General features: G+C 49.0%; 1 protein-coding gene and 1 long non-coding RNA gene across 12 annotated transcripts in view; one reads left to right on the top strand and one right to left on the bottom strand.

The window, feature by feature from the left end:
* Window positions 1-936: 936 nt before the first annotated feature.
* EPB41L1 (erythrocyte membrane protein band 4.1 like 1) overlaps window positions 937-22,093 on the top strand; it is a 146,269-nt gene continuing 125,112 nt past the window's right edge. For 5 of the 11 annotated variants that reach the window (XM_086332050.1, XM_086332056.1, XM_086332054.1 and 2 more), the window contains exon 1: window positions 14,084-14,221. The gene's annotated coding sequence lies outside the window, so the exon portion shown is untranslated. Of the gene's footprint in view, window positions 7,919-14,083; window positions 14,222-22,093 lie in introns of those variants that run through there. The other 6 variants (XM_086332057.1, XM_086332047.1, XM_086332035.1 and 3 more) reach the window with 3 other exon arrangements.
* Window positions 10,339-13,429, bottom strand: LOC147360312 (uncharacterized). Its single transcript, XR_015139084.1, has 2 exons — window positions 12,791-13,429; window positions 10,339-11,015 (listed from the first exon to the last, which is right to left on the bottom strand). It is a non-coding gene; the product is annotated as an uncharacterized LOC147360312 (long non-coding RNA).

Below are 22,093 nucleotides of genomic sequence, written 5' to 3'. Positions count from 1 at the left end.
CCCTCCTACGTAAATCCAATTTGAGCTCTATATCTGCCCATAAAAGGATATCTTGACTCCTCCATTTTTTCCCCAAGAACACTTGCCTATCATTTGCTCTTTGCTCTGCCAAAGGTGTGATCGATTAATGTACCATATTCAAAATGATCACGATTATGTGGGAGGATTGTATTAGCAACACAGCAGGGGAATCCTAAACAAATCCAGCAATACTGGAATAGCTGAAGGAAATTGGTTGTATTTATTCTTGGATAAGCTAAGAGTTAGGAGAAGGCAATGGCACCCCACTCCAGTATTCTTGCCTAGAAAATCCCATGGACGGAGGAGCCTGGTAGGCTGCAGACCATGGGGTCGATAGGAGTCGGACAGGACTGAGCGACTTCACTTTCACTTTTCACTTTCATGCATTGGAGAAGGGAATGGCAACCCACTCCAGTGTTCTTGCCTGGAGAATCCCAGGGATGGCAGAGCCTGGTGGGCTGCCGTCTATGGGGTCGCACAGAGTCGGGCACGACTGAAGCAACTTAGCAGCAGCAGCAGCAGCAAGCTAAGAGTTAAATACAATTACTTGTATTTTTTTTCACTCTGCTTAATATTTTTAGGAATACAAATTGTTATTTTTCTTTTTTGAGGGCTTTAAAAAATAATTTTATTTAATTTATTATTTTTGGCTGTGCTGGGTCTTTGTGGCTTAGGCCTTTCCTCCAGTTGCAGCAAGTGGAGGCTACTCTCCAGTTGGGGTGTGCAGGCTTCTCGTTGCTGTAGCTTCTCTGGTTGTGGAGCATGGGTTCTAGAGCACAGGCTCAATAGCTGTGGCGCTCAGGCTTAGTTGCTCCTTGGCATATGGGAGCTTCCCGGATCAGGGATTGAACCTGTGTCTCCTGCACTGGCAGGCGGATTGTCTACTAGTGGGCCACCAGGGTAGCCCCAAGAGGGCTTTTTTTTTTTTTAATTTTGGCTGTGCTGGGTGTTCCTTGCTTCCTCTAGTTGTGGTGTGTGGGCTTCTTTTGTTGAGGAGGATGGGCTCTAGAGTGCTTGGACCCAGTGGTTGTAGCCTGCTGGCTCAGTAGCCCCACAGCACGTGGGATCTTAATTCCCCGACCAGGCATCGAAGGCATCGAAGCTGAGTCCCCTACATTGGAAGGTGGATTCTTAATCACTGAACCACCAAGGAAGTCCCCAAATTGTTATTGTGGCAAAATACTTATAACATGAAGTGTCCTATGTTAACTATTTTGGGGAGTAGAATTCAGTGACATTAGGGACTTTCACAATGTTGTGTGGCCACCACCACCAGTCCCAGAACTTCATCACCCATAAACAATAACTACCTTCCTCCCAGTCCCTGGTAACCTCTAGTCTAGTTTCTGTCTCTATGAACTTGCCTATGCTAGAAACTTCATATAAGTGAAACAGACACTATGTATCCTTTGGTATCTGGCTTCTTTTACTTAGCATAATGTTTTCAGGGTTCATGTTGTGGCATATATCAGAATTTCATTCCTTCTTAAGGCTGAATAATATTCCATTGTATGAAAATTGGAGATATCAAGGGAACATTCCATGCAAGGATGAGCACGATAAAGGACAGAAACAGTAAGGATCTAAAAGAAGCAGAAGAGGTTAAGAAGAGGTGGGAAGAATACACAGAACTATACAAAAAAACAGTCTTAATGACCTGGATAACTACAGAGATATCATCACTCACTTAGAGCCAGACACCCTGGGATGTGAAGTCAAGAGGGCCTTAGGAAGCATCACTATGAGCAAAGATAGTGAAAGGGACAGAATTCCAGTTGAGCTATTTCAAATCCTAAAATATGATGCTGTGAAAGTGCTGCACTCAATAGTCAGCATATTTGGAAAACTCAGCAGTGGCCACAGGACTGGGAATTGTCAGTTTTCATTTCAATCCCAAAGAAGGGCAATGCCAAAGGATGTTCAAACTACCATACAATTTCATTCATTTCACATGCTAGCAAAGTTATGCTCAAAATCCTTCAAGCTAGGCTTCAGCAATATGTGAACTGAGAACTTACAGATTTACGAGCTGGATTTAAAAAAGGCAGAGGAACCAGAGATCAAATTGCCAATATTCTTTGTTGGATCATGGAGAAAGCAAGGGAGTTCCAGAAAAATATCTACTTCTGCTTCATTAACTAAGCTAAAGCCTTAGACTGTGTAGATCACAACACACTGTGGAAAACTCTTAAATTTAAGAGATGGGAATATCAGACCACCTTAGCTGCCTCCTGAGAAGCCTGTATGCAGGTCAAGAAGCAACAATTAGCACTGGACATGAAACAGTGGACTGGTTCCAAATTGGAAAAGGAGTACATCAAGACTGTATGTTGTCACCCTGCTTATTTAATTTCTACACAGAGTACATCATGCAAAATGCTGGGCCGGATGAAGCACAAGCTGGAATCAAGATTGCCAGGAGAAATATCAATAACCTCAGATATGCAGATGACACCACCCTCATGGCAGAAAGAGAAGAGGAACTAAAGAGACTCTTGATGAAGATGAAAGAGGAAAGTGAAAAAGTTGGCTTAAAATTCAACATTTGAAACACTAAGATCATGGTATCTAGTCCCATTACTTCATGGCAAATAGATGGGGAAGCAATGGAAACAGTGACAGATTTTATTTTCTTGGGTTCCAAAATCACTGTGGACAGTGACTGTAGCCATGAAATTAAAAGACGCTTGCTCCTCGGAAGAAAAGCTATGACAAACCTAGACAGTGTATTAAAAAGCAGACACACACACACACACACACACACACACACACACACACACACAAGCAGAGACATTACTTTGCGAACAGTGGTCCATATAGTCAAAGCTCTGGTTTTTCCATAGCTTTAGTAGTCATGTATGTATGTGAGAGTTGGATCATAAAGAAGGCTGAGTGCCAAAGAATTGATGCTTTTGAAGTGTGGTATCGGAGAAGACTCTTGAGAGTCCCTTGGACAGCAAGGAGATTAAACCAGTCAATTCTAAAGGAAATCAACTCTTAATATTCATTGGAAGGACTGATGCTGAAGCTGAAGTTCCAATATTTTGGCCACCTGGTGCGAAGAGCCCACTCATTGGAAAAGACCCTGATGGTGGGAAAGATTGAAGGCAGGAGGAGAAGGGGACGACAGAAGATGAAATGGCTAGGTAGCATGACTGACTCAATGGACATAAATTTGAGCAAACTCTGGGAGACAGTGTAGGACAGGGAGCCTGGCGTGCTGCAGTCTGTGGAGGCACAAAGAGTCGAACACAACTTAGCAACTTAACAACAGCAAGGAGATTTCACTCTCTCTGCCTGATAGACTTCAGTTTGGGACACTAGCCTTTCCTGCCTTTGGACTGAGATTACACTGCTGGCTCTCCCGGGTCTCCAGCTTGCTAACTGCAGATCTTGGGATTTCTTGGCCTCCATAACTGAAACAAGGGAAGGGGGCAGAGCACAGCCTTTCTAAGAATGACATAGTCATGCTGCTACTGCTGCTAAGTCGCTTCAGTCGTGTCCAACTCTGTGTGACCCCATAGACTGCAGCCCACCAGGCCCTGCCATCCCTGGGATTCTCGTAGGACATGACAAAAACTGGTTAAAACCAACGAGGTCCAAGATGGCAGAAGATTCAACTTCCAGTAGACCTTGAGCCTCATTATATGCTCACTGTAATATATTAGAATCTAAATGGCACACCCGCCAGTGCCATGACAGCTCCTTACTTGAAACAGTTGGAATAATCCTCTCACTCATCAGTCCATGAAATTACCCATCCAGTAAAAACTAACCACCCCATATTTTGGGGCCTCTCACCTTTTAAGATGGCCTACACTCTGTGGGGTGTGGTGTGTTTCTCTTTAAATAAATCCACTTCTTACCTTTGTCTCTCACTGAATACTTTCTGCCATGAGACATAATGAACTTGAGCTTCATTAAGTCCTGAGACCAGGTATGTGATCTCAATGAAAAGACAATGAGTTCTAGCAGAGTTCGAGTCCTCGCCCATGGGTTCAAATCCTGACTGAGTTGCACAGTTTTGTAACCACATGAGTTAATTCCTTATAATAAATCTATCTCTCTATCGATATGCATGCTAAGTTGCTTCAGTTGTGTCTGACTCTTTGCAATCCTCTGGACTGTAGCCTGCCAGGCACCTCTGTTCATGGGATTCTCCAGGCAAGAATACTGGAGTGGGTTGCCATTTCCTCCTCCAGGGGATCTTCCTGACCCAGGGATGGAACCCGAGTCTCTTACATCTCCTGCATTGGCAGGTGGGTTCTTTACCACTAGCTCCACCTGGGAAGCCCAATATAGTCTATATATCCTATTAGTTGTTTCTGTGGAGAACTCAGAGTAATACGATTTGTGATTTTTATGTCTTGTTTAAGAAATTCTCTTCTATCCTGAAGTCCTAAATATAATCTCCTTTAGTTACTTCTAAAGATTTTAAGGTTTTGCGTTTCAAATTTAGGTCCTTAATCTAACAGAATGTTATTATTGTGTGTGCTCCAAGGTAGAAGTTCAATTTTATTTTTTTCCAAATGAATAACTGATTGTTCAGATCATTTTAAAAGTAATCCATCTGTGTTAATTTCCCAGGGCTGTCATAACAAATTACCATAAATTGGGTGGCTTAAAACAACAGAAAATTTATTCTCTCACAGTTCAAGAGGCCAGGAGTCCAAAGTCAAGGTATGGGCAGAATTGGTTTCTTCTGGAAGCTCTGAGGGAGAAAACATCCTATGCCTTTCTCCTGGTTTCGGGTGGTTCAGGATCCTTACCATAAAGATTTGCTTGTAGACACATCACACTAGTCTCTGCCTTGGCCTTCACATCTCCTTCTTCTCTTTGTTTCTGTGTGTCTTCTTTTCTCACATAGACACCAGTCACTGGATTTAGGGCACCCTCTAAATCCAGGTGTGTTCACCTTGAGACCCTTGACTAATTACATCTGGAAAGATCCGGTTGTCTAAGGTCATATGCTGAGGTTCCAGGTAGAAATGAATTTGGAGGAGATACTACTCCACCTGTGACACCATCCTTTACTATTCTTTTGCAAATGTCATCTCTATTATACAGCAAATGTCCATATAAGTGTGGGTAGAATAGTCATCTTATCATGCAGACTTCTGATGAAATGGTTATACATGTCACAAGATCATCTTATTAATCCTCACAACAGTTCTATGAGGTAAGTACTATGAAAATCACATTATTGTTGTGATAACAAACAACACCAAATCTCATTGTCTTTTAACAAAAAATTTTTCTCCCTCAGATTACACATCAGCAGCTGTGGGGCAGCTGTGGGTTGGCTGAGGCTCTGCTCTCTGTGTTGAAGGCTGTAGGCACAGGTGATGCCATTCCAGTGGCAGAGATAAAAGAGTTTGATTTTAGATTAAAACATGCTATAGTTCTTCAGGTTTCTGCTTAGGACTGGCCTATAGTCTCTCCAACTCAAATTCCATTGGCCAAAAGAAGTCATGTGATCAAGTCTGACCTCGGCCTGGGGAAGTGTACTCCTTCCTTTGGAGTCACATGGCAACTGGCTAGAATGTGTAATCTTACTGGGAAGTGGGAGAGCAAATAATCTGAGACAATGATATCTCTCCCACAGGGGTTAAGTAACTTGCCCAAGGTCAAAGAGCTGAGAAGGGACAGAGCCAGGATTCAAACTCGGACAGTCTTTCTCCACAGCCATAGTGCACTCCATACCTCCATGTCTGCTAGATGGTGTGCAGATCCATCTAAGCTTTAGGCCTTCTGCATGTGCCTTCCTGTACCCTGGAGTGTCCTTCTTCCTCTGCATGTTCAATTCACCCTTTCAGATCCACTCTGATACCTCCTTTGTGAACTTCTGTCCTTGGAATTGTCACGCGAGTGTATGTTCCTCGGTTCTTTGTCTCGTCACAACAAAGATTTGGAGCGACGGACATTAAAGCCCTCGGCGCGTCACAGCTCTCAGGTCTTGGACAAACCGTGTTACAGCTCTTAGGCAAATCAGTGTTACAGCTCTATTTTATTTAGAAGATAGCAAGAGGGAGAGAGGCAGAGAGAGAGGCAGAGAGAGAGAGAGAGAGAGAAAGAGAGAGAGAGAGAGAGAAAAGAGCGCACGCATGCACGCGGGAGAGAGAGTCTGAGAGAAAGCGCTTTGGCTCCTCCTTTTATATGTGTTTTCCTCCACCTGGGCCTGCCCTATGCAAATTGGGCTTAGCCAGGAGTGTTGTTTGTTCTGCCTGAAGTTTTGTCTTTTAGCCACCGCCATATTGGACTCCTTTTCCCTATTCTACCTACCTAACATTCCCCCCTCAAGAGATGGGAGGCCCAATTCTTTGGGAATGGGGCGTCGAGGTCTTTCTGGCTACTTCCTGCTGAACTGGGGCGGCGAGGGGTATTGGGCCTCCCCCTCTTGCTAGTCTCAATCCTCAGAGTCCTTATAGCGGTGTCCAAGGGTGTGTGATATTTTCCATGGTCAGCTGTAGTTTTATATCTTTGTTGAACTGGCACTGCATGTTGTAGCTGGTTGACCTGGGCAGAGACAAAATAGGTTAGACAATTGACAGTACATAGAATAATCATAAGCATCATCAATATAGCATAACAAGGACTAGTAGGGACATTGGTATATTTTAAATTCACATGTCACTGAGTGTATGTTCCTCGGTTCTTTGTCTCGTCACAACAAAGATTTGGAGCAACGGACATTAAAGCCCTCGGCGCATCACAGCTCTTGGGTCTTGGACAAACCGTGTTACAGCTCTTAGGCAAATCAGTGTTACAGCTCCATTTTATTTAGAAGATAGCAGGAGAGTGAGAGAGAGAGAGAGAGAAAGAGAGAGAGAAAGAGAGAGAGAAAGAGAGAGAGAAAAGAGCGCATGCATGCACGCGGGAGAGAGAGTCCGTGAGAAAGCGCTTTGGCTCCTCCTTTTATATGTTTTTTCCTCCACCTGGGCCTGCCCTATGCAAATTGGGCTTACCCAGGAGTGCTGTTTGTTCTGTTTGTTCTGCCTGAAGTCTTCACTCTGGTCCTCGGACCTTCCTTGTCTTTTAGCCACTGACATTTTGGACTCCTTTTCCCTATTCTACCTACCTAATAGAATTAATCACCATGTGCCCCCATCACTTTTTTTTTTTTAATTTTGGCTGTGCTGGGTTTTTGTTCTAGAACATTAGCTTTCTCTAGTGTGACCTTTAGGAGGTTTTTTAGTTGTGGTTAGTGGGCAGATAGTGACTGCAGCTATGAAATTAAAAGATGCTTGCTCCTTGGAAGAAAAGCTATGACCAACCTAGACATCATATTAAAAAGCAGAGACATTACTTTGCCAACAAAGTCCACCTAGTCAAAGCTATGGTTTTTCCAGTAGTCATGTATGGATGTGAGAGTTGGACCATAAAGAAAGCTGAGTGCTGAAGAATTGATACTTTTGAGCTGTGGTGTTGGAGAAGACTCTTGAGAGTCCCTTGGATTGCAAGGAGATCCAACCAGTCCATCCTAAAGGAAATCAGTCCTGAATATTCATTGGAAGAACTGATGCTGAAGCCGAAACTCCAATACTTTGGCCACCTGATGTGAAGAACTGATTCACTGGAAAAGACCCTGATGCTGGGAAAGATTGAAGGCAGGAGACAGGGATGACAGAGGATGAGATGGTTGAATGGCATAACTAACTCGATGGATATGAGTTTGAGCAAGCTTCGGGAGCTGGGAGTTGGTGATGGACGGGGAAGCCTGGAAAGCTGCAGTCCATGGGGTTGCAAAGAGTTGGACTTGACTGAGTGACTGAACTGAACTGAACTGAACTGAATGGGCTTAGTTGCCCCGAGGCATCTGGGATTTTAGTTCCTGGACCAGGGATCAAACCTGAGTCACCTGCATTGGAAGGTGGATTCTTAACCACTGAACCACCAGGTAAGTCTCTCCCATCACACTTTATAAATATATACTGTTTTGTACTCACTGCCCTATCCCCTCTGAAGGGTGGGAATGCATTCTTATTTCTCATGTGTCTCCTCTGCCCCAGGGCCTTGCACAGTGTCCCCTAAATGTCTGCAGTATTTGGGGATGAGATGAGTGGTGGGGGGTGGGGGGGGGCACTGAGCTGCAATGGGGCCATGCTCCTGGGGATGAGAACACTTGGCCTACTTTTTCATCCCTCTAACCTAAGCTTAGCACCTGGTGCTTAGGTGACTGGCAGGTCAGCACCCCGTGACTCACTCTGTAAGCCTTTAGCACCCTCACCTTGAGCCCTTGGGCTGGGGTGTGTGTGTGTTGGTGGTGGTGACAGAGGAGGTGGGAATTAACTTTTGCCTTTCAGAAGCCCTCCCCTTTCCCCGCCCCAGGAAAAGGACAAGTAAAAGTCCTTCTCTTAAGTGGTCTGGGCAAGTCCCTACCCATCAGGTGTAGGAGGACTGGGGAGGCCTTGGAAGGTATGGGGAAGGGTGAGAGCACTGCTGGGTCAGAGGAGAGGAGCAGCGAATAGGAAAGAGTGTGAACTGCACCGTGAAAGCTTTCACTAATTTGTCCAAGTGATTGAATTTAACCTCTTTGAGCTTCAGTTTCCCCAGCTGTCATCTGGAGACCATCTTGCCTTCTTCCTTAAGCAGTTGTAAAAATATATAGTTAAATGTTAGATGCCCTTAGGAATGCAGCCTTGATATTACACAGACCTGTGTTGGAATCCCCCTCATAAATGATGCGACTGTGGGAAAAATGCAAAGCTCCATGAGCCATGGTGCCCTCATCTATAAAATGGGGGTAATAATTAGAGCTACCTCTCAGGGTGAGAAAACTATGTAAATAAAGTGCTTGGCACATAGTGCTCAATAATACTGTCTGTTTTCATATGAGTTGATGACACTTATTATTTAAGGAAAGGACCACACCTGGGAACGTTAAAAGGAAGGACACGGAGTCTAACTCACCCTGGACAGACTGCTTCCTTTAGCCAAGTATGAGGTGTGGCTCAGATGAATGAGGAAGTTGATCAGGAGGTGACGGCACATAGCACTGTCTTTACACTATCTCCTCCCAAGGGGGAGGAGTAGAGAGATTAGCTGACCCACCCCAAAGATCAGATGTCCTTGTCCCCTGCCCACCCCACCGCCACACACACATACAGTCCATTGACTCGTTATGGTGCCTTCCTGCCAATCTAGTCATCAAATCTTATGGGGGCAGCCTTTGTAATAATAATGATTGTATGAGACTGGTGGTACTGTTACTCTGAAGCATCCTTCATAATCTCTTTTGCAGAAACAGAATCTAGAGTTGGGGACTTCGCTGGTGGTACAGTGGATCAGAATCTGCCTGCCAATGTAGGGTTTGATCCCTGGTCTGGGAAGATTCTACATGCCATGGAGCCCATGTGCCTAGAGCCTGTGCTCCACAATAAGAGAAGCCCATAAACCACAATGAAGAGTAGACCCCGTTGGCCACAACTAGAGAAAGTCTGTGCTCAGCAACGAAGACCCAGAGCAACCAAAAATAAACAAGCAAACAAAAATTAATAAATAAAGCTATCCTGGGACTTCCCTGGGAGGAGGTGGGGAAGAATCCGCCTTCCAATGCAGGGGACATGAGTTCGATCTCTGATTGGGGAGCTAAGATCCCTCATGCCGTGCGGCAACTAAGCCTGGGCACCACAACTAGAGAGCCCATGTGCTGCAACTCGAGAAGCCCTTAAGCCATAAAGAAGTTACATGCTGCAACTGAGACCAGTTAAATAAGTTTAAAATATATATATATTATATAAAGAATCCAGAGTTAGCAGGGACTTGGAGATTATTCTGCATTTCACAGATGGGGAAACTGAAGTCCAGAGAAGGGAAGGGTTTACCCTGCTGCCGCTGCCGCTGCTAAGTTGCTTCCGTCGTGTCCGACTCTGTGCGACCCCACAGACAGCAGCCCACCAGGTTCCCCCGTCCCTGGGATTCTCCAGGCAAGAACAGTGGAGTGGGTCGCCATTTCCTTCTCCAATGCATGAAAGTGAAAAGTGGAAGTGAAGTCACCCCACAAAAAGTCCATGGCAGAGGTAGGACTAAACCTGTAGCTCCCAGCCCAGGGCCAGCGCTCCTGTCACCACACACCTGTCCTAGGCTTTCTTTTCCCACTGCCACCCCACCTATTCTCCAATCTTCTGGACCACTGCAGTGGTCCCTAAGTGGTCCTCCCTGCCTTTAGTGCCTTCCTGTCAATTTGTTCTATATATTCAGCCTGGTGACTGTCTGGAAGCACAGCCTTGATCTTGTCTCTTTCTAATAGAACGTACTCATTTTTCAGCCTGAAGAGTTATCTGATTCCTGGTTCAACCTCTAACTGAAGATCCAGTCTTTGTTTGAATACATTTATTGACATTTATTGACAGGGAGTTCCTCACTCCCATGGTGGTCCACTGCATCCTTGGATCCTGTTGATTACTGTTGTTGTCTAGTCGCTAAGTTGTGTCCGACTTCTTTGCAACCCCATGGACCAGGCTCCTCCGTCCATGGGATTTCCCAGGCAAGAATACTGGAGTGGGTCACCATTTCTTCCTCCAGGGGATCTTCCAGATCCAGAAATTGTACCTGTGTCTCCTGCATTGGAGCTTCCCTGGCAGCTCAGTGGTAAAGAATCTGCCTGCAAGGCAGGAGACACAGGAGACAGGAGTTCAATCCCTGGGCCAGGAAGATCCCTTGGAGGAGGGCATGGCAACCCACTCACTCCAGTTTTCTTGCCTGCAAAATCCCATGGACAGAGGAGTGTGGTGGGCTACAGTCCATAGGGTCTCAAAGAGTCAGACATGACTGAAGCGACCAAGTACGCAGGCATGCACTCCTGCATTGGCAGGCAGATTCTTTACCCCTGAGCCACCAGGGAAGCCCTGTTGACTGTTAGAGTTCTTTATAATAAGCTGAAATGCTCCTCCTGGGTGTCCACCCACTGAAGCTGAGTGGAATTCTTTCACATCCATTTGTCAGCAAATTGTAGTCAGTGTTTGATATGAGCCAGGTCCTGGGTGGATTAGGTGCTGAGGAGAATAAGAAAGAGGAATCAGACATGGATCCTTCCATCAGAGAGTAGGGCTCAGGGCTTCACAGAGTTTTTTGTTTTGTTTATTAGGCCTAAAAAATAAGAAACTGATCAAATCCCCTTTCTGTATGACAGCCCTTCAGATGTTTGGAGACAGCTCCTATATCCTCCTGTGCTTTTCCTTCTTCAGGGTATTTATTGAATTTGCCACAGAACATGGCACCCGGGTTTCAGCATTCTGCTTTCTTCTAGACATGCTCTAGTGTGACAGTGTACCCTTCGGAACGTGGGTCTGGAGCTGAGCTCTGTGGCCCAGCTGTGATCAGCTCAAGTCAGCCCAGAGTCTCTAACAGAGGCTGAATTAGAACCACAGAGGTCTAACCTTCTGTTTCTGTCGATACAGTATATCATGTTCACTCTCCTCCCCTTCCTTCCTTTTTTCTTTCCTCCTACCCTCCCTTCCTTCTTTCTTTCTTTTTTTTTTTATGTAGCCACCTATTGTTGAGCTTGAGGTCAACTCAAACCTGTAAGTCATTGTCACTAAAACCGCTCTTAATCTAGATTCTTTCTACCCTGTATTTTGGGCACTGGTCCAACATGGCACCCATTGGCCCCATGTGACAATTTACATTTAAAGTACTTAAAAAGAAAAAAAAAATACTTACCACTAATTGAAATTAAGATTTTAGTTTCTCATTTGTAGGAGTCACATTTCAAGGGCTCAACCCCCACAGTTGTCTAGTGGCTACTAAGTCAGACAATGCCTATTTAGGACATTTCTATTATCACCGAAAGTTCTATGGGACTGCTCTGGTTTGGACTGAAGGGCAGGCATTTACATTTATCCCTTGTGGCCCTCACTTCATCTTGTTAGTTCCAGCTCAGCTCCAAGGCTGCTGAGATCTTTTAGAAACTCATTTTGGTTTCCGGAGTGTTTGTGGGCCCTCCCAACTTCATGACAGCTGTAGATTTGATTAGCATTTCATGCCTTCCTCTGCTTCATCTAAAACCACTGATAAAAACGTCCAGTGGACCAGAGCTGCACCGGAGCGCCGCACATGGCCCTCTGCACTCCAGGGTCACTCAGGCACTAGTTTAACCCATGAGGCCTATATACCAGGCCCTGTGTGCCAGGCACCTGGTACACACAAGACAGACAATGGCAAGTAAAGAGTCCTGCTAGGAATTCAAATGCCTTCACCTTGCATTCAGGGTTGCTTCTTTCTGGCCTATAGTAGCTAAGTTCAAGCTTGAGAATCAGCTTCCTGGGTTTGGATCCTGATTCTGCCACTTTGTTTATTTAAGAAAATATTTATTCATTTATTTTTATTATTAGTTTTTGGCTGCACTGAGTCTTTGTTGGGGGCTCTCTAGTGGCTGCACATGGACTCAGTTGCCCTGCAGCATGTGGAATTTTCTAGGACCAGGGATTGAACCAATGTCCCCTGCATTCGAAGGCAGATTCTTAATCATTGGACCACCAGGGATGTCCTCTCTGCCACTTTATAGACTATATAATGTCTTCGTGTTTCAGTTTCCTAAGAACCTCCATCCCACCATGTTGTTATGGGATTAAATGAGTTAATGCAAGTAAAGCTCTTAGAACAGCGCCTGGCATATAGTAATTAATGTAATATTAGCTATTATTTGTTCATGCTCAGTCCTGCTTTGGGGTCTCAGGTCCTCACTTCTGACCTCTTTTAGTTTGTGGATGACTTTTCAGGCCCAAACGAGGCCTGCCCTTCTTGATTTTTTATGTTCTTGGCTGCTTACCTGGCACTTCCTGTCCTCTGCTGGAGGGGTTACTGCAGTGAAGAACTCCAGTCACTGTTAGGCTTCATCTTGGTTCTGTTTGTCCTGCTGGAGAGACCCAGGACAAGCTTTCATCTATAAAATGATGACATGATAATCACAGCTGCCTCACAGCACCACAGTCAGGGCTAAGTGAGACAAAGTAGATGCGACTTCCTGCACGTAGTAGGCCTTTTCATCCAGTAAAGCCTCTGAAAGTGCGGCTTCTTCCACATTTCTGTGTTTTAAGTCGTGTCTAACCAAGGAGGTCAGGCTCATTATTCCCTGTACTTCTGGAGGGCCTGCCCCTATCTCAGGAGCTCTGGCAGGAATCCCCTGTTTCTTCTGAGGAATGTGGATCCCTAATGGGTTCCCTGCCTTCTCCTCGCTGCTGTCTCGAGCTTGCTGAACTTAGGTTAGTTCTTCCTCCCAAGCCTCAGTCTGTACTCAAAGTAGGACCTGACGGGGCACCTCTAAGGGCGGTGGTGATTTAAACTCTAATTTAGAAAAGCTCTTTACTTTGGGTGTGCCTGAGATTGTGGAGGGTGGGCGTTGGCGCCCCGAGACAGGGGCCAACCCTTGGAAAGCACCCTACCCCTGCCAGGATTCAGAGGTATTGCCACCTGAGCTGAGCTCTCCCCCGAATGAGCGGCGCGGTCTTCCTCGAGCTCGGGTCGCGGGAACAATGGGAGGGCGGCTGGGAGGCGGGTGGGCGTCGGCCAGGTCGGGGCTGGAGGTGGACCCGGCCGGCGAGCTGGGCGCCGGGGCCGTGGGGTTAGTCCGGGGCATTGGGCCGAGAGCCGAGGCGTCTTAGCCAGGGAAAACCGAGGTCGGCGCTGGCGGGGACCGGGAGGAGGCGGGGGGCGGGGCCCGAGCCCACCAGGCTGGGACGGGGAGGGCGCGGGGGCCCTGGGTGGGGTCTCCTCGGGGTCTCCCCGCCACTCGCCCCGGCCTCTGAGCTCCGCGGCGACACAGACAGGCGCCCGGCCCACGTGGGGAATCGGGCGGCGGGCCAGCAGCGCCAGGAGGGCTCACGGGGCTCAGCCCCCTCCCTTACTCCCCTCCCCGGGGGCCGGCGCGGCTCCTCCCGACGCGCGGCCCCGGCTCGGGCGGCTCGGGCAGCTCGCGCGGCGGCGCTCCTCCCGCTGCTCGCTCTCTCGCTTGCCCGTGGCGGCCGGGATAGCCGGCGCTTCCTCGCCGGGAGCCGGCCGGGGCGGGGCGGAGGGGGGAGCCTGGGCGAGGGGGGCGGGCGGGGAGGGGGCTGCGCCGCGGGAGGGAGGGAGGGAGCGGGCGAGCCAGAGAGCGAGCCGGGCGTTTGTGCGCAGCTCCAGTGCGCCTCGGAGTCCGCCGGGCGGCCGCCGGACACACCGACCGAGGACAGACAGCGCCCGGAAGCCGCGCCGCAGCAGCCAGGTTAGCCGCCCTCGCCGCCCACTCGGGGCCCCGGGGACCCCGCCGCGTCTGGGCTGGTGGACGTTGGGAGGGGAATCGCCGAGGGCTCCGAGCGCGATTCCGGGTCCTGGAGCACTGACAGGCGGGTGGGCAGGCTCCGGAGGCGGGGTGGACACCACCAAGGCGGGCGGCGGGCGCCCAGAGCCGGCGGGGTTGGGGGGACCCGCGCCTCGGTTTGTGCGTCTCAGTACTGGCGCCCGTATGTGTGTGTGTCGGGGTCTTCGTCGCCGGATGTGTGTGGGGTGTGAGCGCGCGTGTGCCCGTGGGTCCGTGCAAGTGGATGATCGGTGTGTGCGCGTGCGTGTGTGAGAGGGTGTGTGCCCTGTGTCTCCGCGTGTCCGGGTGGTGTGTGTGTATGCGTGTGTCTGGGCGTCAATGTGTCTATGAGAGGGTGTGTCTGAATGTGCAACTGTGTGTACATTTGGATGAGGGTGTGTGCCGATGGCTTCGCCGGTGGCTGGAACCTGTGGCGGTGTGCGTGTGTGTGCGCGCGCGCCAGTGTGAGTCCCCGTGTGTGCGCGTGTGAGGGCGGGTGTGCACCCGCGTAGCCCCGCGTAGCCCCGATGTGCGTGTGCGCGGCTTTGTCTGCACACAGCCGGGAGGAAAGGGGTGGGGGCGGCTGCCGAGGCGCCTCCGTCGCCGGGAACCGGGCACCTGGCCTGGGCAGAGGGCGGCGGCGGCGGTGGGAGGGTGCCCTCGGGGCCGAGACTCCCCGCCGGCAGGTGGGCGGCCACGCCCGGGGGGCCGGAGGGAGCCGGGGTGACAGCGGAGCCGGCGCGCCCGGCTGAGCCGGAGCAGAGGGCGTGTCCTGCCTGGAGCCCGGGGGTGTGTGTGTGCGGGTGGCGGTGGCGACAGCGGTCCCCAGGTTGGTGACCCAGTCGGTTCAGGGATCTGTTTCCTGTAGTGGCGCTGGGACTGTCGCTCGGAGGCAGACCGGGCCCGACCAGGGCTGCCGAACACCCACCCTTACCCCTCCCTGCTCCCTGGGGTAGAGCCGCACCTTAGGTGCCCTGAGGGGAGGAGGGAGATCCACTCTCTTGAAGGGCCAGTGCCCCTACTCCAAGGAATCCCCCTTCAGGAGGTATCTACTCCGAGAGAGGTCTCTGGGTGTGTCTTACTCCTTTCTCCATCAATTGATGCAGCACAGGCATTTGGAAATGTGTGCATGTGTGCATGTTCTCTCTGTGTGTTTCTTGTGCGTTTGAAGGCACAGGTGTATTTTATCAGTGAACAGCGAATAAGGCATCTCTTGATGTCTATGTGTATGTGTTTTTCCATGAGCTTTGGTATATTTGTTTCTGTGTATGTACACATAGCTGTTTGTGTGTTAGTGAGTCTGTGCATGTGGGTTTGCAAGAGAAATGGCATTTTGCTGCCAACTGGAAGAGAATAGAAAAATTTTGTCCAGGGCCACCCTGTTTTAGAAAAACTGGGTGAAAAGGTGGTTTGGAAATTTAGCCCCTGGCTTTGCAGGTTTCAAATGCTGGTACCGAAATGTAGGTAGAATGAGATTAGACTAGCTAGGAGGATAGAAATGGAGACACTTCCAAGAGGAAGGAAGTGTTCTCGAAGAAGGCTATCCAAGTGTAAGAATTCACACTTCACTTGTAGGTCTTCTTCCCTAGAACCTGACCTCCCCCTCTGCTGCTCAGCTTGCCAGGATAAAGTACACAGGATTTGAAGTATAAAGTGAGCTGGCAGTGCGAAAAGAAGGAGGGTGGCTGGGTAATAGGATTGGGCCAACAGCAGATTTCTGCAATTTTAAAAATGTTTCCCCACCAAGTCAGCAGAAGTTGGGGGTAAGCTGATCCTGCTGTTGTCTTTCCCGAATCTCTTTCCCAGGGCAGGAAAGGCTGGTCTGCAGCTCAGGAGCCCTGGAATTTGGTGCTGGGGTCTCCTTTTGACTTTGGTCAAACCTTTCATGTACTTACCTATTCACTCAACACATTTTTTTGAGCTTCTTTTATGTAAGAGTCTAAACCCCCTAAGCCTCAGTTTCCCTAGGTGAGCAGCTACTAGGCTGGATTCTGGACTTTGAGGCCCCTTCCCTTTCTCAGAGTGCTAGAGTTTGTCTCACTGTTACTCACATTTAGGAATCTACCTTTCCAGCCCCTAAATGGGGGCCTCCCAAGTGGCGCTAGGGATAAAGAATCTACCTGCCAATGCAGGAGACACAGGTTCGATCCCTGGGTAGGGAAGATCCCCTGGAGGAGGAAATGGCAACCCACTGCAGTATTCTTGCCTGGAGAATCCCATGGAGAGAGGAGCCTGGTGGGCTATTGTCCATGGGGTTGCAGACAGTCGGACACAACTGAGCGCAACACATCCTCCAAATATCCTGGCCATGGGTCTCACTCACCGCTCCCCCTTGCCCTCATATATTCCAGTCTAGAGCAGTGATTCTCAGAGTATGGTCACCCTACCAGAAGCAGCAGCAGGGTGACCTAGGATCTTGTTAGACATTCTTGGGGCTCCCACCAGATATACAGAATCAATAACTCTTGGGGTGGTGCCCAACAGTCCATGTTTTAACAGACACAGGTAATTCTGATGCACACTAGAGCTCAAGAGAGGTGCAGACAGGAAGCTGGAACCTCCTAGAGGAGGAAACCCCTGGAAAGCATCTCCTGCCCCCTTCCTGAAACAGCTGACAGCCATAACCTGGTTAGTAGAGGTGCTGGCTTCAAGTCTCAGGTCTTCCTTGCGATCTCGGACAAATTGCTCCTTCACGAAATAATACAATGACTCATTGACAGTGTCTGCTCTGGGCCAGATTCTGAGTAAGGGGTTTTCCCTGTTCTGCTTCATTTCTCCACTTTTTATGCAGATCTACAGGACCCGCAAGACTGAGTCCCTGCCCACCTCCCTAGAAACCATCACTCTGGCCTTCCTTCAGTTCATCCAGGCACCAGGAGCTCATATGTCTTTGGGATTTTGCACTTGCTGTTCCCTCCATCTACCATACCCTTCCTCTGCTTCTTGTCTTGCTTAACTTCCACTCTTGAGATTTCAGCTCAAAAATCACTTTCTCAGGGGAGCCTTCACCCAGCAACTCCCTAAGACAAGTCAGTTTTTCCTGTTTTACATTCTTCCTGTATTTCGTAGCGCTTGTGAGAATTTGTAATTATACTTGAACTTGTTAGCTGGTTGTCTGTCTCCCCTCGCTGGATTGTGATGCCATCTGGGCAGGAACCTGCTTCTCAGTCCTCCTAGTGTCCCACACAGTGTTTGGCTTACGATTCGTGTTTGATAAATTTGTTGAATGGATGACTTTATCAAATGGAAGATGGTACTAAATGATACTTAGGGCTTCCCAGGTGGCTCAGTGGTAAAGAATCTGCCTGCCAGTGTAGGAGACACAGGAGACGTGGGCTCGATCCCTGGGTCGAGAAGATCCCCTGGAGGAGGGCATGCAAACCCACTCTGGTATTCTTGCCTGGAGAATCCCAAGGACAGAGGAGCCTGGTGGGCAACAGTCCATGGGGTCGCAAAGAGCAGGACACAACTGAGCAACTGAACATGCAGTGCTCATATTAAATGGTACCTGAAGTGTCCTCTCAAGCCCTGATCTTTTAATATCTGAGCAGGCCTCAGATGTTTTTTTTGAAGTAGATTTATATATCTGTCTTATTTTTCACTGCTATGTCACCATAGATTTGAGACCCTACTGGGTGCCCAGGTCCATGCTGGGCTCTGCTCTAGGGGAGGCGGGAAAAAGCTCTTCAGAAGACACAGTTTTCTGTGTCCTCCTGGGTTAAGTTCCTTCAAGAATGACAAGAAGAATGCTGAATAAGAGATCTAAAGATCTAGGTCCATGTCTTATTACACGACTGTGAGCAAGTCACTTCTCCTTTCTTGTTTGCTTCCTCTTCTGTGAAATGAGGGTATCAGGATGGTGGTATGCCTGGCATTGGCTACTAGCAGTGGCCCTAGAGTATGTAGCACTGCCATTGCCACACACTAGTCGAGTAGACTTGGGCAAGTGGCTTCATCTCTTCATTTCCTCACCTATAAAATAGGATCAATAATAGTATTGGGTTCTGAGAATGAATGAAGTAATATACATTCTTTTATTAAAAAATCAATTAACTTATGAATTTGTATTGGGACTTATTTGCAGTATGCAGGATCATTGTTGCGTTCTATGGGATCTTTCATTATGGTGCACAAACTCTGTAGTTATGGCCTGAGGGCTTCAGAGCGAGTAGGCTTCAATAGTGGCAGAGTGCAGGCTTAGTTGCTCTGCCATGGTATATGGGATCTTAGTTTCCCGACTAGGGATCGAACCTGCATCCCCTGCTTTTGGAAGGCAGATTCTTAACCACTGGACCACCAGGGAAGTCCCAACAGTTCAATATTCTTGAATGCCTTTGTACTGGGCCCTAGGCCTACAGAGACAGAAATGAATGCAGCATGCTCCCAGGCTGGGTATGTGGGGTAATGTGCAATGCGATGGTACAATGTACAGGGTGTCAGGGTATGGCTGTTTGTGGAGGAAAAGGCAGTGTTTGGGCTAGATTTTATTTTCCAGGTAGCTGGAGCAGCTCATGCAAAGGCATCGTGACTTGTTAAGGGAAATACAAAGAGTTCCATGTGGTTGGAGCAGAAGGTGGTGAGTGGTGGGGACAGGTGCAGTGAGTGGCTGGAGATAAAGAGGAAGTTTGAGGCCAGATCTGGCCGGGGCTGAAGAGCTTGAGTCCTACAGGTGCTGGTGGAGTTAGGGAAGAAGACTAAGCTAGCCAGGAAGGATCAGATTTGCATTTCAAAACCACAGCTCTCCAGGTGGTGGGGGAGGTTGGCTTGGGTGGAGGGGGAGGATTGTTCACCTGGGGCTCACAGGGTTCTTATTTGCATGATGGAAGGGCCTGGTGGGGTGGATAGAGACCTGGAACACAGAATAAGCCTGGTGGATGGAGACTTCCGGTCAGCCTGAACCGGAGTGGTGAGGGAGAGATGAAAATGACTTCTCCCAGGACCTCAGGCCTCCATTCACCTCCAAGACTGCCTAGCGAGTGGCAATCTGAAAACTGGAATTTAAGAATTCCAGGTCTGCTGCTCCATGGACTCACCATGTATTAATTTCCTAGAGCTGCTTCATGAAATACCACAATCTGGGTGGCTTAAAAAAGCAGAAATGTTTTCTCTTGCAGTGTAGAACTAGAAGTCAGAAAGCAAGGTGTCGGCAATGTTGGTTTCATCTGAAAGCTCTGAGCAGGGGGTCTGTTCAGTGCCCCCTCCTAACTTCTGGTGGTGGCCAGCAATCCGTGGAGCTCCCTGGCTTGCAGCTGCACCTGCCTCTGTGGTCACGTGGCTTTCTCCCCTTCCTCCCGGTGTGTCTCTGTGTCATCTCCTCTTCTAAGGACATCAGTCATGTTGGGCTTAGTGCCAGCATGACCTCATTTTATTTTAACTAATTGCATCTGCAAAGACTCTGTTTCCAAACAAGGCCACCTTCTGAGCTTCTTTGAAGACATGAATTTGAGGGTGGACACTATTCAACCCAGTACATACAGGAAGATGGAAAAGAGTGCAGGCCTTGGGGTCCCCCAAGCCCAGGTCCCAATCCAGGCTTTGCCATGGAACAGCCATGATGCTTTTTCTCAGCCTCAGTGTCGTCTTCTCTGAAATGGGAACAGTAGCACCTGGAGTGCTGGGTTGTGGTGGTGAGACGTGGTCAAGGTAACAAATGTGGGGACTTCCCTGGTGGTCCAATGGCTAAGACTCTGAGTTCCCAATGCAGGGAGCCTGGGTTCGATCCCTGGTCAGGGCACTAAGATCCCACAGGCTGCAACTGTCCACATGCCGAAACTAAAGATCCTGTGTGCTGCAACAAGGGCACGGCGCTGTCAAATAAATACATTAACTAAAATATACTGAAAAAATAAAACCAAGGACAACAGACGTGAGTAAGCCTGGTGAGGTGGCACACAGCATGCACCCAGGAATTATTACTTCCTCTTTGGCTCCCCTTTCTCTGCACTTAGTAGCCTGGACAAGTCACCTAAATCTTGCGTCACTTTCCTCATCTGCCAAATATAAATAGTCATCATCCAGGTCTACCTACCTCACCCGATTGTGAATCCCAGAGGATAATGAGAAAGCTCTTTGTAAATTGCTTTTGAGTTCGTGGCTGTGATTTTTAATTATAATCATCATCTCTATGATAACCCTTGGCCATTGCCACATCCACAGCACTCTCAGCAGAGCCCAGCCCGGCCCACTCTTCTTCTGAGGCAAGTCCTCGTTGCCCCTTTGTGCTCCGAGGCGTCCTACCAGCAGGAGAGCTGCTGTCAGAGTCAGGAGAACCTTCGAGATGCTGGTCCTCCATTGCCCTCATTAGCCAGAGGAGGGAAGCAGACTCTGAGGGAAGTGACACCCCTGAAGGTCACACAGCTGGTCAGGGGCAATTGGAACACCCTGTTTGTGGTTCCTGTTTAGAGTCTGAATGGTCCTTTTTGCCTGGCTGCAACTTTAGCCCCAGAAGCAGGACCTTGGCGCAGGTGGCGGCCTAAAGAGAGGATGACACGAGGCCCAGATCTGGGGAGCCAGCGGGCAGAGTCCTGCTCAGTTAGGATCGGATTCCCCAGCAAGGGGGTCCCTGAGTCCTGAGTGGACGAGCACTGCCTCCGCAAGCTCAATGGGCAGGTCATTTTGCTCTCAGCCTGACTCTGGCCATCTCTCCCTGCTCTGGGGGTGGAGGCCGCCCGCCATGGGCAGGCAGCAGCCTCGTGGGGAGCCAGAACGTGGAGGTAACCCAAGGCTTCAACGTCCCTACTGACAGCCAGGGCGGTGCTTCTCAGCAGGCTGTGTACCCCTCAGCCTTGCCTTGGCCGGCCTGGGGAAGGCTCTGGAAAGGAGTTTTGCCTGTTTTGGCAGTTTCCCCAAAGTCATCTTCCTTCCCCCAAGCTGGGAAGCCAGGCCCCTCCTCAGTCTTGACTATCCTTTTCCTTCCTCCTCCCTCTTCTCAATTCCTTCTCATTCCCTTCTCCTGCCTTCTTCCCTCCCCCTCTCTCTCTACCCATCATCTCTCCAGATTAAAGGTCTGAAGATAAAGACCCAGTTCTGGTGGCTGGTTTGGGGGTTGCTTGAGGCCACCTAAGAATTAGAAAGCTTAGAGTCTTCCTCATTAGAGGCTGGGCTGGTGACTGATAAACAAGCGCTTACGTTTATTGGCTCACCAGGTGCCAGGCCCCGTGCTAAGCGCTTTATGCGCCTTATGTCTTTTAATCCTCGCAGCTACCCAGTGAGGCAGGGATTACGATCCCATTTTATTAAAGGAGGCTAATAACTTGCCCAAGTCCTACCCAGTCCTCAGCCAGCAAGTGGCACAGCTGGGATTTCAGTCCAGAGCTATCCAAAGCCCACGGGTGCTCCTGAACCTTTCCCATACTGCCCTGATGGAGCCTTGGAGGATACTTAGGTGTCCGCAGAGGGATGCACACTTGCTCAAATCTGGAGAACGGAGGCTGTGGATTCCACCGCAGGCTTCCTCTCAAGCTTGTGCTGTTACCCCATCAGAGACCAGCTTTCCTATAGGTGCTCGGCCCCTGGTTCTAGGCAGCTGCCCACCTGCAGGAGAAATGCTGCGTCAGGGGCAGGTGACAGGGTAGGACTGAAGGCATTTGGCTTTTTATTTATATATTTATTAACTATTGAAAAAAAAATCCAGACTTCATTTGATTTATTTAAAAAAATTTTAGACTGCACCCTGAGGCATGTGGGACCTACATTCCCCAATCAGGGATCAAACCCACACCCACACCCACACCCCCTGCACTGGAAGGTGGAGTCTTAACCACTGGATCGCCAGAGAAGTCCCAGCTTTTCTTAAGA

This window comes from Bos grunniens, chromosome 13 (genome assembly GCF_055505025.1).
Source record: "Bos grunniens cultivar Pamir isolate PY7600 chromosome 13, Bosgru_T2T1.0, whole genome shotgun sequence".
Taxonomy (NCBI): domain Eukaryota; kingdom Metazoa; phylum Chordata; class Mammalia; order Artiodactyla; family Bovidae; genus Bos; species Bos grunniens.
This window is presented reverse-complemented; position numbering and strand designations above follow the sequence as displayed.